This window comes from Pinus tabuliformis, chromosome 2_1 (genome assembly GCF_031772625.1).
Source record: "Pinus tabuliformis cultivar Carrire ecotype Pingquan chromosome 2_1, CPIR1, whole genome shotgun sequence".
Classification (NCBI taxonomy): Eukaryota; Viridiplantae; Streptophyta; class Pinopsida; order Pinales; family Pinaceae; genus Pinus; species Pinus tabuliformis.
In genome coordinates this window covers 466,046,669-466,064,473 of record NC_142299.1, presented here as the reverse complement: position 1 = coordinate 466,064,473, position 17,805 = coordinate 466,046,669, and positions in this window count along the sequence as shown.

Here is a 17,805-nt window from a genome sequence, read left to right as displayed (position 1 = left end):
CTTTAATCTAAGACAAGTGCATAGCGACTAGTTATTATGTATATGCATAAGGGCAAGTCCTTACTTCTCTAGACATAGACCATAGACCAAATGTCTCCCATCCCATTAGCATGGTAGCGCACAACTGTAACATTTGCAATGTCAACATAACGTAAAGTAAAATAAATATTACCTTTTCTCAAGGATTTTTTTTTATAAGGTCTTAGATTTGTGAAGGAAGAACACCATAAAATATTTAACTCGTTTTTAATTTTCTAAACTAACCCTTAAACACAAGGCATGATGTAAATGATTTCTTTGTAAATAATTATAACCTTGAATATTATTAACTAGTCATGCCTAGTGGGTACCGTGTGACATTCTAACAATTTCAACTGTTAGATCATTGCAACAAGATCGAATATTTTAAGATGTTTAATATATTCAATAACCATAATTACTTTCTATTGGAATTTTATGGGGCACCTACATATTTGGATGTTAAAGATGATTAAAACTTAGATGTAATGGCTAATATATATTAGTTAATAAGGTATGAATTGTTACATGCTCCATTAAATGGCAATTTTATTCTATCACTTTAAGATATTATTTTTATAATTAAATATTTTGAAAAAATATTTTAAGATATTGTTTTTTAATTAAATATTTTGAAAAGTTATTATAAAATTTTAAATTTATTAATATTTATATGATTTCAAAATATTATTAAATTTACATAAAATGAGACACTAGATTTTTTTTTATATTTTTAATGATATTATATTATTAGAAATTTTAGTTTATTCTCTATTAATTAAGTAAAAAATTTAATAATTAATATGTTTTTTTTATATCCTCTTACATCTTTAATGACTATTGATATATGATTGGGGTGCGGTGAGAAGAAAGACGCGCGAAGCTAGGGTTTGCAGAGGAAAACCAGGGTTGGGTACCATGGAGGGGCGAGAGGGGGGAGCTCTACTCCCTCCTACAAGCAGGCAGTCTCCAATAGCTTCAAGAAACCACTAGAAGCTGAAACTAGGAGTTAAGGAAAAGGGAAACAGGAGAACAGAAACGCACAGGGGCAGAAAGGTAAGCAGGAAGAAGTCAGAAAAGAGAAGTGAATAGAGGGTGATAGTCAGAAAGCTGAGCACAGAAGTCGGGCAGGACCATGTAAACCTAAGACGACCATCACACCTCGAGTGGTGTTAAGTGATCTAGCGCTACAGGCGCATAGGGAGCACATGGAGAATTACGCAGTGATATGTAAATTCATGGGGTTATGGCCGAGGGAGAAAGATTTAAATGCTTGGATAAAGAATCATTGGAAACCTAAGGGAGACATAGATCTGCACCTTGGATCCAAGGGTTTTTTCACAGTCGTTTTACAAACATAGAGGATAAAGACAGGTATTTGAAGGAGGACCATACTTCTATGTTGCTGTCGGCCTCTATATGCGGCCATGGATGATGAATTTTGTTCTAGAATGAGAGACATTTACTTCGGTTCCAGTTTAGGTAAGACTTTATTCCCTACCGCTGGATTATTGGTAGCCAGAATCATTAAAAGGCATAGGAAACAAACTAGGGCATTTTAAAAAAAAATCAGAGGCTACACTGCGAGGAAAATACACCTTCTTTGCATGTATATGCGTAGAAATGGACCTTTCAAGAGCTCTACTGGATGAGATAATTCTAGAAGTATACGATGAAGAATGGGTGCAGGCGGTGGACTACGAGCATATCCCTTTTCGATGTCGCAAATGCCATGAACACGGGCATCTCTTCAGAGACTGCCTTTAAACAAAATTGAGAGTAGTATTAAAGCCACCTTAGAGAAAGAAATGGAAAGTTTCACCAAAATGGGAGGTAAAGGTAGAGGAGGGAGAAAGAACCAGAAAAAATATAATGAGGAAAAGTAGCTTAATCAGAATAGGTTCAAGATTTTAGAAGAGGAATAGGGGCACGATAAAGAGAACTAGGAACTGGAGGATAGCCATGTAGCAAAGGAAAAGGAGGACAACATGGAGGATAAACCTGAAAACAACCAACAAAAGGAGGATCTGTCGAGCATTATGGAACTTGATAGGGACCAAGAGATGACCCCAAGCGAAGTGGGAACAGAGGATCATGAACTGCAGGATATTCTTGAAAGGGAACATCTCGATCTGGAAAAGTTCCTAGAGCAGGGACAAACCAAAGGAGTGGAATCATTACCTCAAGAGGAATTTAATAGAGTGCAACAACTATTCCTCAAGAGAACTCAGGCAAAAGGTGCGGGGGTCAAAAGAAATTATGACAGTCAGGACAACGGAGGGGTTAAAATGATAGAGGCAACAACGGGACAAACTCCCAAGAACCCAGGTAGGAAAAGAGGAAGAAAAAGACAGAATGAGTTGTTGATAGAGTGTGGGAAACTCATGATCAACTCAGGTAAGATGAAAGACCTAACTAGTTATTCATTTACAAATCTTTCTTAATGAAGCTTACAACATGGAATATTAGGGGTCTAGGAAGCAAAAGGAAGCAAAGAAATCTCAGCAATAGAATGAAAGAGGAAAAACCAAATATGATATTTATCCAGGAAACAAAGTGTTCAATAGACAAAATAAGATAAATACACAGCAAATAGTTGATTAAATATGAATATCTAGAAGTTAAAGCAGATAAAACAACAGGAGGAATTCTCACACTTTGGAACCCTCAGAGAATAGGTATCTTAGATGCTGAAGCATCTAGGAACTATCTATCAGTGGTTATCCAACCTTTGGGGGACAAGGAAGTTTATTTAATCACAAATGTTTATGGTCCACAAAAGCCTGAAGATAAAATCAGGCTACTTATCTCACTGGAGGAATTAAGAGAAAGACATTCGGGTATCCCCTGGATTCTGGGAGGGGACTTTAACATGATCATATCTCTATCAGAAAAAAAGGGTGGAACCAGATCACTGTGTAGAGATTCCATAGCTTTTCAGAATTTCATAAACAACATGAGGCTAGTAGATACAGAGACTAGTAATGGTATCTTCACCTGGAATAACAAAATGGGAGGAGAGGCTCAAGTGGCCTCAAAATTAGACAGATTTATTATCTCGGAGGACCTCATCCTTACAGGCCTTGACTTGTCAGCTATGATACTACCTTATGGTGGCTCGGATCACTGGCCTATTGAACTTGAAGCGTCCTTTATAGGAACTCCAAGAAATAGAACTTTCAGGTTTGAAAAATTTGGCTTACCCATCCTGACTTCATTAGCAATATTGAAAAATGGTGGACAAAGGATATGCAAGTTCAGGGCACTAAAATGTTCCTTCTGCAGCAGAGATTGAAACACATCAAACTCAGGCTTAAATATTGGAATAAGAATGAATTTGGCAACATCTTTGAAGCCAAAAAAGTAGTTGAGCGGAAGCTACAGGAAATTAATGAGAACCTCATCACAAAGGGCTTCAATGAGGAGAGAAAGGAACAAGCTGACTATCATCAACAAGAATGGGAAGGATTATGCAAGCAAGAGGAGATATTCTGGAAACAGAAATCGAGGGTACAATGGTTAAAAGAAGGAGAAAGGAATACAAGGTTTTTTCATAAATCTACCATGGATCACAAGTCCCATAATAGGATCTCAAAAATCAAAGATTCTCAAGGAAATCAACTCAATACCCACAAAGAAATAGAAACTGCTCTAGTTCAACATTTCCAAGAAATAGCAGAGGAACCTCTTATAGACAGATCACAATTCATCAATGACGTTATAAGGCATATTCCGAGGCTGGTGACAAGAGCAGGCAATTATAATCTAAACAAGTCTGTGAATGAAGAGGAAGTTAGCAATGTAATCAAAGAAATGCAAAATGGGAAAGTGCCAAGTCCAGATGGTTTCAATGTTGATTTCTTCAAAGCATGTTGGGACATTGTCAAGCACGATATCTGTGATGTGGTGGAGGACTAAAGGAAAAACAAAATAGTTTTGAAGGTGCTCAACACCTCTTTCATATCCTTGATTCCAAAGCAGGATAATGCCATAACACCAGATAGATTTAGACCAATAACATTGTGCAATGTGGTGTGTAAAATCATCTCCAAAATAATTGCAAACATGCTTAAGCCCCTTCTTCCAACTCTCGTGTCTGAGGAGCAATCTGGATATGTGGAAGGCAGGCAAATTCTCAACAACATCATTCGAGATCACGAGGTGGTTCAATCACTTAAGAGCAATAGGTAGACATGAATGATTATTCAACTTGATCTAGAGAAGGCTTATGATAAACTAAGCTGGGCATACATCAAGAAAGTTCTAATAGCATATGGCTTTGATCATAACTGGGTAAGATGGGTAATGGCCCTGGTAACCACATCCAGTTTTTCAATCATGTTAAATGGTTCATCGTCCAAAACCTTTAAACCTTCAAGAGGACTCAGGCAAGGAGACCCACTCTCACCCTTCCTCTTTATTCTCATGATGGAAGGGCTAGGCAAAGCTATCAAATTTGCCAAAGAAGAAGGCAAAATCCAGGGTCTCAAACTCACCCTGAATGGAGATGCTCTGACCCATCAACAATTTGTGGACGACACCATGTTGCAAGGTATACCCATGGTCAAGGAAGCTCTAGCCTACAAGCAAATCCTTATTGACTTTGCAAAGGCTGCGGGTACAAAGGTAAGCCTAACAAAATAAAAAAAATAAATTGTTTTTTAACACTGACATTGCTATTCAAAGAAATATATCTAGAATTCTAGGCTTTCAAAGAGATATGCTACCCTCCAAATATTTGGGAGTACCTCTAACAGACAAACCTCTGAGCAAAGCAATTTGGGAGACTGTTATTAATAATGTTATGCTCTTAACCTGCAAGATGATATAAGAATACCAAATATGCGCAGAGATATACCCAGAACATAGAATAGTGAGAAATAACAGCAGGTATTTTATTATTCAGAAAGTAATGTTCACTTGCCTCTTCGAGAGGGCAACCTCCAATAGAGCAGAGCTCGATTACAAAATAAGACACGATGCTCCTCGCAGGGAGTCCCTATCCTTTATATATGACTCATACATGTAATACCATGGAACAATACCATGGTTCTTATTAATACCATTTATCTAATACCATGGCCCATTTGCACCTAACTGTGGTCCCGTCATTAAATGCGGGTTAACCAATTACAATTAGTAATATGGGCTTTATTTTCTCTTTACTTAACTATAACTATGACTTGATCCTATTACATAAATAAGGGGGTTAGGGTGGGACCCTAACATGCCCTCCCCCTTAAGAATATCCTTGTCCTCAAGGCTGAAGTTGCGGAAACTGCTGAAGAATAGTGGCTGGTTCCCAGGTTGCATCTTCCGGAGAGGTGTATTTCCACTTGACGAGGACTTCCTTGATCATGCGGCCACGCAGGTGTTGTTCTCGTGTGTCGAGGACCTGTTCAGGTTGGAGCCAGATTGACCCTTCGTCATCCAATTCAGGTAGATTGGTTTGAATTCTAAAATTGTTCCCAATCACTTTCTTGAGGCATGAGACATGGAAAACTGGATGGATTTTTGTAGTGGGTGGCAAAGCTAGCTTGTAGGCCACTTCTCCAATGCGCTGAAGTACTCGATATGGTTCGTAGAATTTTAGAGATAGTTTCTGACAACCCTTGTCTTTGAGTGATGTTTGCTTATATGGTTGCAGCCTCAAAAATACCTGATCGCCTTCTTGAAATTGGCGTTCTAAGCGATGCTGATCTACCTGTTGCTTCATGCGGTTTTGAGCTTGATGAAGATTCTCTCTAAGATGGGTGAGCATGGTTGTGCGGTTCTGTAGGAGTTGAACCACTTCTTGTACCTTTGACCACCCCTTGATATAAGAAGTAGGGGAAGGAGGGATTTGACCATAAACTGCTTCATAGGGAGTCACTTTGGTCGTGGCATGATAGTTGGTGTTATACCACCATTCAACTAGAGGTAACCACTGTACCCAAAGATGTTGCTTTTCTGAAGTGAAACACCTAAGGTAAGTTTCCAGACATTTGTTGACTACTTCAGTTTGACCATCCGTTTGTGGATGATAGGAAGTACTGAGTTTTAGTTGGGTACCTTGTAGCCTGAAGAGTTCCTCCCAAAAATTACGGGTAAATATCGGGTCACGATCAGACACAATAGAAGTGGGCATGCCATGCAATTTGAAGATCTGATCCATGAAAGATTGAGCGACCAAAGTCGGTGTAAAAGGGTGGGGTAGGGCACAAAAATGAGCATACTTAGAAAGTCGGTCCACGACCACCATGATGACTGACTTGTTCCCTGACTTTGGAAGACCTGTAATGAAATCCATAGAAACCTCCGTCCATATTGATGCCGGGATGGGCAATGGTTGTAATGTGCCTGGTGCTTTGACTGTCTCCCCTTTGTGGCGCTGACAGACATCACATTCCGCTACAAAAGTAAGAATGTCCTTTTTCATGCCTGTCCAAAAAAATGATCTTCTAGTGCAAGCATATGTCTTCTGAAAGCCTGAATGTCCTGCAGTGGGGGATGAGTGCAACTCCGCCAAAATGCGGCTTTTGAGGGTGGATGTTGGTGATATTACGACTCTGTCCTTGTAGCGAAGAATCTCATCTTGCCACGAGTAGCCCTTGGTGGAATTTGGATCCGCATGCACTTGAGTAATGAGTTGGGAGAGCCAGGGATGTGAAAACCATTCCCTGCGAGCCTCTTCAATCCATTCTGGAATGGGAAGGGAAATTGCGAGCAGGGTACTTTCCTCCTCAAATTGGCGAGATAATGCATCTGCTACAATATTTTCGTGCCCTTTCTTGTAAATGATCTCATAATCATATCCCAGCATTTTTGCGAGCCATTTATTTCGTTGTGGTGAGGATAGGCGCTGCTCTAAAAAATATTTAAGACTATGACGGTCTGTGCGGATTTGGAAACGTCGCCCCAATAAGTAAGGTTGCTAGGTGTCTACTGCATGTAAGATGGCCATCATTTCCTTCTCATAGGTAGATTGTACCAGATTCTTCCCACTTAGTTGTTGGCTTGTGAAGGCCAAGGGTCGACCTTCCTGCATTAAGACCGCCCCAATACCCGTACCCAAAGCATCACATTCAATGACAAAATATTTGGTGAAGTCGGGTAGTGCTAAGACTAGAGTGGAACACATGGCATTTTTGAGAGCTGTAAAGGCCTGTTGTGCTTCATCATTCCAGAAGAATCAATTTTTCTTGAGGAGTTGAGTGAGGGGTTTCGCAATGTGACCAATCCTGCATTGCTTAGATCTTTTTGGGTCCACCCTAACACCTTTACGCCCCACAATGTGGCCCAAATACTCAAATTCTTCCATGCCAAAAGAACACTTGGAAATCTTAACAAATAATTTATGCTTGCGGAGCAGTTGCAAGAGAAGATCTACATGCTGAAGATGTGTAGCCCAAGTGCAACTGTAGATGAGGATGTCATCGAAGAAAACAAGGACAAATTTTCTGAGATATGGTTTGAGGAGGTGGTTCATAAGGTTCTGAAAAGTAGATGGGACGTTACAAAGACTGAATGGCATTACCAGGAACTCATAATGGCCTTCATGAGTTCTGAATGCAGTCTTTGGAATGTCGACTTCTTTCATGCGAATTTTGTGGTAGCCTGAGCGAAGATCCAACTTAGTGAAGAATTGAGCCCCATTTAGTTCATCCAGAAAATCATCAACAACTGGGATGGGAAATTTATCTTTGACGGTCAACTTATTGAGGGTCCTGAAGTCTGGACGCATACGCCACTCCCCATCTTTCTTGAGCACCATGACCATCGGTGATGAATAAGGACTAATGCTGGGACAAATGACTCCTGCTTCTGAAAGTTCCTTGATTATTTTTCTATTTCATTCTTTTGGGCAAATGGATATCAATATGGGTGCACATTTGGTGGTTGGGCCCCTAGGACCAAAGTGATGCTATGATCATGTTCCCCTCTCGAGGGTGGAAGCTCATGAGGCTTGTCAAAGACTGGCAGATGGTTATTTAAAATATGTTCCATCTCACGATGAATTGGAAGCGAATTGGGTTCGACGGCCTAGATGGCATTAAATTGAGCTATAACTCCATGATGGCCCTTTTTTAACAATTTCTCCATCCTATGTGAGCTGATGATAGAGGGAGCTCCCGCTTGGAGTCCACGGAGGGTATGTGTGGAGTTGTTCTGCTTAAAGCTCATATATAACTCCTGGAAATCCATTGTGATTGGCCCAAGTGTGCGAAGCCATTCAGCATCGAGGACAATGTCGCACCCTCCCATGTGTATGGAAAACATGTGGGTCTTCAACTGATAATCCCCCATTTGAAGTTTGACATTTTCACAACGACCTTCACATTTCATTGTTCCCCCATCCAGAATTTTGACTTGGAAGTTAGAAACGGCTCGTACAAAACAATGCACTGCTTCCGTGACTCTTTGATGGATAAAATTATGTGTGCTTCCACTATCAATCAAGACTACTACTAGACGGTGCTTAATAAAACCTCTAATTTTGAGAGTTTGAGGTGAAGAAATCCCTGCCAAAGAATGCAGCGAAATAATTGGTTCATCAGGGATATTGTCCTTCTAGTTGTCTTCTTCATCCTCCTTAGGTTCCTCAAGTGGTGGGGCTTCCTCCAATGAGCTGTAATCAATAGCATCAATTTGAAAAAATTTGGGCTACTTGCATTTATGACCTGGTGTTACACTAAAAAATGTCACCATGGCTATTTACAGTCGGTATGGCTCAAACAACAGTCATACTACCCTTTTGAGCAAGTCTTATGCCTCTACTATTCATGTCAAACTCCAAGAAAGAGAGAAAGTCCTTATAAAACATGTTTATCTCTGGCTACGCAGGTTCTCTCAAGCCTTGCCTGCGGGTACGCACCTTTTGTTCATAAGGTCTGCATCCAAGGACGCTCTGTATCTAAAGGGGCAGGTGCGTCCCTCTGAAAAGGTTAAAATGCGCAAGTTTTATCTTCAAAAACTTACTTGTGGTCATTTCTAGAGCATTCTAGAAGATTCTTGGATGCATATTGAGCGCCTCCAGATGGTTCATGCACTCCTATCAAATAGGAACTTATCCCATCAATAAGGGAGTAATCCCATCCAAAGAGGGGACTATCCCATTGATGGTGGACCTGATTAACTTCCTCTTGAGCACTATAAAAAGAGGCATTGAGCCAGAAGGAAGAAGGTTGAAAGCTATAGATTTCTAAGGGTAAATGCTGCAGGAATTAGGACTCCCATTTAGAAGCTTGTGAGGAGAGATTGTCATCTTTACTTGTTCTATTTGGAGGTGGGTGAGCTTTGTCAAAGTAGAGGAAGACTCTTGTGGACCCTGGAAGGAGCTTGCACAACACCAAGGCTCAGGTTGTAATGGTTCCTTTTGATTACCTTTAATGCAAATTGGTCCATTCTTCTCAATAACTTGTTGTTAATGGGTTATTTCATGTACTCCTTGGTCTATGTGTTGAATATGCTTTGTTTTATGTTATAATCAGGTGCTATTTAATTGTTTGATTGTTGGTGATTGCAGGTTTTGGAGAAAAGGAGGAGCTCATCCAGATCAACAAAGCTTGGACTTCTACAACAGCGTTTGGACAAAGGTAAGAACGAAACACTTGATTTCTCATATCATAATGTATGTTTAGAGAAGGATAGCTCCAGTTTGTTTTGTTTGTCATTAGAATGTCTTAGACTTCTAGGAAGGTCAGCTGTGTCCGCACCCTTGACTGATTCCGTGTGACAAATTGGCGACCATACTGGGGAAATTTTCCATTGATGAGAAGAGTCTTTTCTTTTGTTTGAACTTTGCTTTGAGAAAATTGGTTTATTTTTCTGGTTTTGGCTCTGTGATCTTGTCTCTGGGTGGGTTAGCTTAGGATTAGTTTTATTTTAAGTTTTCTTGAGTTTTTCAGTAGGACGCACCCTCTGAGTGCTGCACAGTGCGTCCCTCGACGCACTTTTGCTGTGTGCACAGAGCGGGCCCGCACCTGTGCTAACGGGTTGCCTGCGTCCCCTGCCAAAATTTAAGAAAATTCCACTTTTTGCCTTTTTTGCTCTTGGATTTTGTTTTTTTTCTTAGTTTTTTCTGCCCAGATTCATCAGTCCCTTGTCCAGAATCTTCACCTGAACTGGTTTCATTAGCATTAAGTGTTTTAGTGGATTTCGTCGAAGTGTAAGCCCTAGGGTTTGATTTTGAGTAGGTCTTGTAGTGACTTTAGCAGTAGGAATTGTCAAGCCTTAGATCTCTCTGGTTTTGTCAACTTTCTAAGAAGTCAGACCTGTTCTAAAAAGTCTACCTGTAGAAGTAACTTACCATCAAGTTGTCTTTTGGGCCATTTTCGAAGTACTGGTTGTTTAAGTCTTGAATTCCATTTTACGAAAAGAACAAAAATATTTGAGTTTTGTTTTGACTAGTCTTTTGATTCTGCATTAGCTAGTCCTTGATTTGATTTTGATCAAGTAAAACATCCTAGAATCGTCTTTGAGAGCTTTTGCCTTGTTAGGTTTACTTAGAGTAATCTCTCTTTTGGTTTGCTTGTGAGTCAAATTTTCATAGTTTTGTAGCTTTTGAGATTGTTTTTTGTCAAAGGTAGGTTTACATGCTTTATTGAAAAAAGAAAATACAAAAATATCTCCTTTGAAAAGTTTTGTTTCAAGTAGCTTTGAAAGTTTTTGAAAGAAAAAGAGTTTTTCCTGCAAGTAAAGAGTGGTTATGTTTGTGTGCTCGAAAAGAAAAAGAGAATTGTTTCTTTGATTGTCTTTTCTAAAGAAGTTGTTTTCTTTAAAAATTGCATTCTCTCAACTCTCTTAGTTAAAGATTTTCATTAAAAAAGCAAAAGTAGCATAGATCATCTTAGGTGCATCTTTGTAGTGGTTGGAGTCGAGTCTGCACACCATTGGTTTCACTTCCATCACCTTGTGACTTTAAAGAACAACCTTAAAAGTAACGCTTAAAGTAAAATTGAACTAGTAACTTTTATTTTCTAGGGTTCTGAAGCACCAACATAGCTTAGGCTAGTGTCTTGGAGTAGGTGAGTACTTAACTCTCCAAGGCAGTAAAACCAAACAAGTAGTCGATCTTGTGATAGAATCAAATCCAATTGTTACATTTACACTCTGGGAAAGCTCCTCTTAAAGGAGAAGCACGAGCTCGTGTCCGAACCAGTGAGGGGATCATTCCCCCCTCGTTGGGAACGACGCCAGACAGTACGTATTACAAACAGTAAACCTCGGATTAACCATTGTCGAGGAGCCAGGGGTCACTTATCGGTAAACCTTGGATTACTGTCAAGGAGCCGGTAAGGGGATTGAGCTTGCTACTCTGCCCTTGCGTGCTGTCGGAGTTTAGACTGTTCCCCCAGGTGTACTTGTGGCCGTTGGTAACCTTAGTGACCATAATATCTAGGATTCTACCCAAGGTGACGGTGGAGGGAAGGTCCCACTGTACCTGGAGCAGACGTCGGCTATACTCACTTGGATTTTCTGGGGGGTTCACTTCACTCGAGACGGTTAAAGTGGAGGAACTTAGTCCAGTCTATTCATTAAGCAGGTTGTCGGCGTAACTGTTCCACCCGCCATTTCTGTATTGAATCCTGCGAGGTTGGACCTAATCACCAACTAGCGCTTTTGGTCCGGAAGATACTGTTTGTGTTTGGTTTGACGCCCTAGATTCTTTAGGCGTGTGATTCAAATTTGTTTAGTTCTTTAGAGGCTTTAGGTGGTTTGATTTGAAATTTTATTTTGTTTTCGTGTGTAGTAGTTAAAAGTTTTTAGCTGTGGCGGAATTACCGAGACAGTCCCGTAGACTTCGGGGCCAGTCTCCTGAAGTTGTTTCTGTGGCCGAATTGTTGAGAAGATCCCGTAGACTTAGGGGTGAACCTCCTCGAGACGACCCCAGTAATTTAGAAGGTTTGAAGGTCCTTGTAACTCCTCCTAGTGGCAGTAGAGTAGGTTCACCTGAAGAAGGAGAATCTTCCTTGGTAGTCCATCCAGATTACCAAAGTTTAGAGACAGGTTATAATCCCAAAGCTGTTACAGTTTCTGAGCTTGTTGGTAGTTTTTCGTCTGCTAGCGATACAGGCGAAGAACCAGAAATATCCGAACCTGTTACTCCGACTCCTAGTGTTCCTGATTCACCGAGAATAGAAAGAATTATCACCGAAAATCTTCCTGTTGGTTTGATTGCTATAGAAGGACTTGTTCCAGAGGAAGAAATAGGCGTCTCTGATCCTGAAGATCAAATTACCCTTGATCTAAGGGAGCGTGAATCCATCTTTTACAGTCCTCCTAGAAGTACTACTTGGTACCTTTCGTTAACCAATTATTTAGACAACTTTGGGCTAGGTTTTTCTACACCTCGTACTCCTTTTCCACCTGGAGGTATTCATACTCCTGTAAATATGTCTGGTCAGTCATCTGTGTTTACACAAAGTCATGAATCTTTTTTACATGGCGGTCCTTCTGTTCCTACTGGGTATCAATCTCTTTCTGGTACCTTTGCGGGAGCATCTCCTCAACCCATTGATCATGGGTTATTAGTTGGAAATAGTGGTAATGTACCATTGAGTGTAGGAGACATTTACATGATGTCAGGTTCAGTTCCTGTTACCCAACCTCAAGGTGGCCAATTACCGCCTGGGGGGCAGCCTTCGTTAATGCCTGGGGGGCAACCTCAAGGTACTCCATTTGTGTTTGGGGGGCAACCTCAAGGTCAGTACGCTCCTATGGGGCAATAAATACCTCAAGGTCAACCCCAACCTCAATATGTACCCCAAGGTCAACCTCAGTATCAATATCAACCTCAAGGATGACAACCTCAAGGATGGCAACCCCAAGGGTATCAACCCCAAGGGTATCAACCTCAAGGATACCAACCTCAAGGTCAAGGTCAACCCCAGTACCCATATTTACCTCAAGGTTATCAACCTCAAGGTCAATACTCAGGTCAAGGTTATCAACCACTTCAAGGGCAATCATATGGGACTGCACCTTACAATTATCAATCCTATCCTCAATCCGGCTATGGATCTCAGTACCCTCAACCTGTCATGGGTCAATACCCTGGAATGTTAGTGTGGGATCCGTCACAGGGTCAACAGATGTTGCAGCCAAGTATACAGTCGGTACCTCAAGCAGGACAACCTGTAGTTCCTGGTCCACCCCAGCAACCGCAACCTGTCCAGTCAAGTGTTCAGACCCCTGTAACTTCGGTAGTTACTCAGCCGCCAATTGCACCTAGTACTCCATCTCAAACGGCTGCAGCAACTACCGCCACATCTACCATACTTACTTCTGGAGTATCGACGGCTCCGGTTTCTACTGTCCCTGTAACCACTCCTCAGACATCTGTACCGTTATCTGGATCTACGATTCAAACCACAGTCCAGATGCCTGTAGGCCAACCTGGTATAAGTACGGTTGTTACTACTCAACCTCAATTTGTTCAACCTCCGTACCAGGGACAGTATCAACCTGGGCAAGCTGTCCAACAACCGGTTTACCAGTATCAACCGTATCTTGGGTACACTTATCAACAACCTCAGCAACCCCAGTACGGTCCGGTTAATCCTGGTTTTCCAGGAGGATATAATATCCCAAATGCGACTCCTGTTCCTAGTTATCCTGGATATCCTCCTCCTGGGGCCGGTATTGTGACCCAGAGTTTTAGAGATCCTAACCGGCAGTTACCGTTTATCGCAACTTTGGATTTACCAGACTTGACGCGCCTAACGAACGATCCAATTCAATATCTTCCGTTCTGGCCGCCAATGCCAAATAAGTTGCCCAGCGATATACCCAAGTTCGAAGGTAAGTCTGGAGAGGATCCGTCCAATCACGTGATGACTTACCACCTCTGGTGTGCTTCAAATTCCATCTCGGATGATTCGATCCGTTTACGTCTTTTCCAGCGTACACTCATTGGTCTCGCGGCCAAGTGGTACATTGAGTTACCACGGGCCTCTTTTTACAATTTTAGCCAGTTAGCTACCTCGTTCTTAACTCATTTTCAGTTACCGGTTAGATACGATAACGGTACGGAGTTATTAACTTCACTAAAACAATCAACCTCCACGTATATTTCAGATCACATTCATGAGTGGAGACGTCGAAGAAGGCTAGTGAAATTTTTTATCCCAGACCAAATCTTATCTGAATGGTTTGTTAAATCATTATTACCAAGAATTACTGAGGATGTAGCTAAGGCTGGAGTAGTTACTGAGGAGCAAGTCATTGCTCAGGCACAATACCTTGACTTAGTTTACACGCAGTCGGGTACATTACACGAGAAGATTCCGGATCTTCCAAAGTCGAACCAAATCGCTGCTGCTCCTTCGAGATCTCATGCCGTTGATGGTATGATTGGTATCGTGAATATAAAGAGCAAGAAGAAGTCTTCCAAGGCTTCAACTACTCCTATTATCACTTTGCCCGATTCCCCGACAGGAGAGTCTTCTCCTGAACTTACCGCCGATATTCACGCTGTAGAGTCATCTACGGCCAAATAAAAAAACGATGGAAAGAAGAAAGGAAAGAAGAAGGCTAAAGCAGACAAGGCTCCAAAGGAGAAAACTGAAAAGTCGGAAACCAATGACGAAAAGCGCAAACCTCGATATCCTTGTCTTATTTGTGAAGAGGATCATTTTACGAGAGATTGCCCTCATCGGGCCGAGGTAGTGAAAATAGTCAAAGGTTCTCCCACTCCTGCTGTGTTAAAAAATCCATTTCCGGAGCAGGAGAATAAGATGATAGGTTCTTCCTCGAATGCCAGTGAAGAACCCATTTTGATGATGTCTCATGTGAGGATTGCGACTCGATCGCAAGATTATGGTAGTAAGAATCCTGTTGATGGTAAGGAAGCAGAATCTTCTCACTCTAACCCATCAACCTCAGCTCCTGGTTCCGATCCACTACAGATCGAGAAACCTAACCCAGACTTAGTAATTAAACTGCCCGCCAAGGGTGTACTTCGAAGGTCTGCTTTCAATCCACATGCGAGAGCGGCCCAGAATTACAACATTGTTGAGGACTTAGCTGTTTCACCCTCAGCAATGTCGGCGTTAGAAGTGCTGCAATCATGTCCAGCACAATGAAAATTGCTTTTGTCGGGTATAGGAGCTGTTGACGTTCAGGATCCGAATCTAATGATGTTCGATCTAGAAAATAGTACACCACGACTCCCCCATCAAATGGCTTTCCAAATTCCAGTGATAGTAAAAAACAGGCCTATTCATCGAACTGTGATTGATGAGGGAGCTTCTACGTGTATTATGTCTATTCAATGTTGGAGATCCCTTGGTTCTCCTTCGTTGAACCAATCCCCTACCATCCTTAAGGCCTTTGATGGCCGTGGGTTCCGTCCGTTTGGTATTCTACAGGAATTGCCTATAGGGGTAGAAGGTAAAACCGTTAGTCTGGATGTGGAAGTGGTTGATGCCCCTCTAGACTACAACCTTCTTTTGGGTCGAAGTTGGTCATATGCTATGACAGCGGTCGTTTCATCGATCTTCAGAGTAATTAAGTTTCCACATAACGGTAAGATCGTGACTATTGATCAGTTGACATATTTTTCATCCGACCCAGCCTCTTCAGAGAGTATCCAGCATGTCGGTAAGACGACAATCCCTTATAGAGACGTTGGTGTAGGTTTAGTTAAGGATTCCGGTTTAGTGGGAACTTTTCCTCTCCCTCCACTCAGCGTAGAACCTTCGTTTGCAACAATTCATATGATTACGTCAGAAAACATTATTTATGATGATCCTTGGTATGTTCCATCTGACTCTGAGTTAGACTCATTCGGTGATGCTATGCCCTTGAGTCCATATGAAATTGCTTATGAAGCTCTTATGTCTTTTACCGACTTTCATTCAACCGAAGTCGACCAAATGAATGTGGTCAGTGAAGAATCACTTTTCACCTCAACCTTAGAACGGATAGCATTTCCCGAAGTCGTGTCATCTGACGAACAACTTCGCGAAATCCTAAGTGTAGACGATCTACCATGGGAAGATCTCCATCACAGATCTTCGTTTTTACCTAAGGATGATGCATTTGAAAATGATTTTTCATCTATCTTTACCGCTGAATATGTCAAAGACGCTCAGGATCCAACGAAACATTCTGATTCAGAGTTGAATTTAGGGAATATTTCTCGTACTATTCCAATTGATATTTCAGTGAAGCCCGGAATTGAGGAGAACATTCATATAGGTGCCTCATGTATAGAAGAAGAAATCCAAACTTACAAGGCCCTATTCCAAGAATTCCATGATGTGTTTGCATGGTCTTACGAGGAAATACCGGGAATCGATCCTGCCATTGTTTTTCATGAAATCAAAACCTAACCGGATGCTAAACCCATCCGGCAACGATTGCGTCAGATTCACCCTTGAAAAGCGGCTGCGATTAAAGCAGAAGTCGAAAAGCTGTTGAAAGCAGGTTTCATTTATCCGATCCCGTTAATGGATTGGGTATCGAATATTGTTCCCGTCAATAAGAAACAAGGAACAATAAGAATTTGTATCGACTATAGGGATATCAATCGAGCTTGTCCGAAAGACAACTATCCTACGCCTTATATCGATCAAATTATTGATGATTGTGCCGGAAGTGAAATGTTTTCCTTCATGGATGGTTTTTTGGGCTATAATCAAATCAATATTCTACCTGCCGACCAACCAAAAACGGCATTCATTTGTCCATGGGGGACATTTGCTTATTGCAAATTACCTTTTGGGCTTAAGAATCCCGGGGCCACTTTTCAACGGGCAATGTCTTACGCATTTCACGACATCAAGCACATTGTGCAACCGTATCTCGATGATTTGCCTGCTCATTCTTTACGATGAGCTGATCACCTTGACCACCTACGAGCAATCTTTATGAGGTGTAGGCATTATCGAATTCGGTTGAATCCCCACAAGTGTGTTTTCTGTATAGAAACAGGTCGATTGCTGGGATTTGTTGTTTCAAAAGCTGGCATTCGCGTCGATCCCTCGAAAGTCGAAGCGATCATCAAATTGCCTCCTCCTTCGAGTTTGCGCCAACTCCAGAGTTTGCAAGGGAAAGCGAACTTTTTACGTCGATTCATCCCAAACTACGCTGAGGTCACTAAAGGTTTTACACGGTTGTTGAAATAGAACGTTCAATTCTTTTGGGACGAGATTGCCCAACAATCTTTTGATGCACTTAAACACGCGTTGACCCATGCACCGTTGTTGCATCCTCCCAACTACAACCAGGACTACTTCTTATACCCCGCAGCTTCACATTCCACCATTGGGATGGTGTTAGTTCAAGAAGATGAATTCGGAGCAGAACATGTGATATATTATCTCAGTCAAACCTTAAATCCCACTGAGTTAAAATATTCGCATGTGGAGAAATTGGCCCTGGCAGCCGTTCAAGCTGTCCAGCGTTTTCGTCACTACATTCTTCTCCGTAAAACTACAGTTATTTCGGATTGCAACCCTATGATTTACATTTTGACAAAACAATTGCTAGGGGGCAAGTACTCTAAATGGATTGTTATCCTGCAAGAGTTCGACTTGGAGTTCGAGAAGTCCAAGTCTAAGAAATCCTTAGTTTTTACGGAATTGATGTGTGATTTCCCGCGTACTGACACAGAGACTGTGGCAGAAGAGTCCATTGCGGACGAATCTTTGTTTCTTATCAGTACTTTAGATCCGTGGTTCGGGGATATAATCATCTATCTCCAAACCCAAACCTTTCGGCCTGAAGCTTCCAAAGAGGAACGGCGAAAAATTAGGTTTCAATCCCAGCAATACAAAATTATTGGAGATACACTTTATCGCC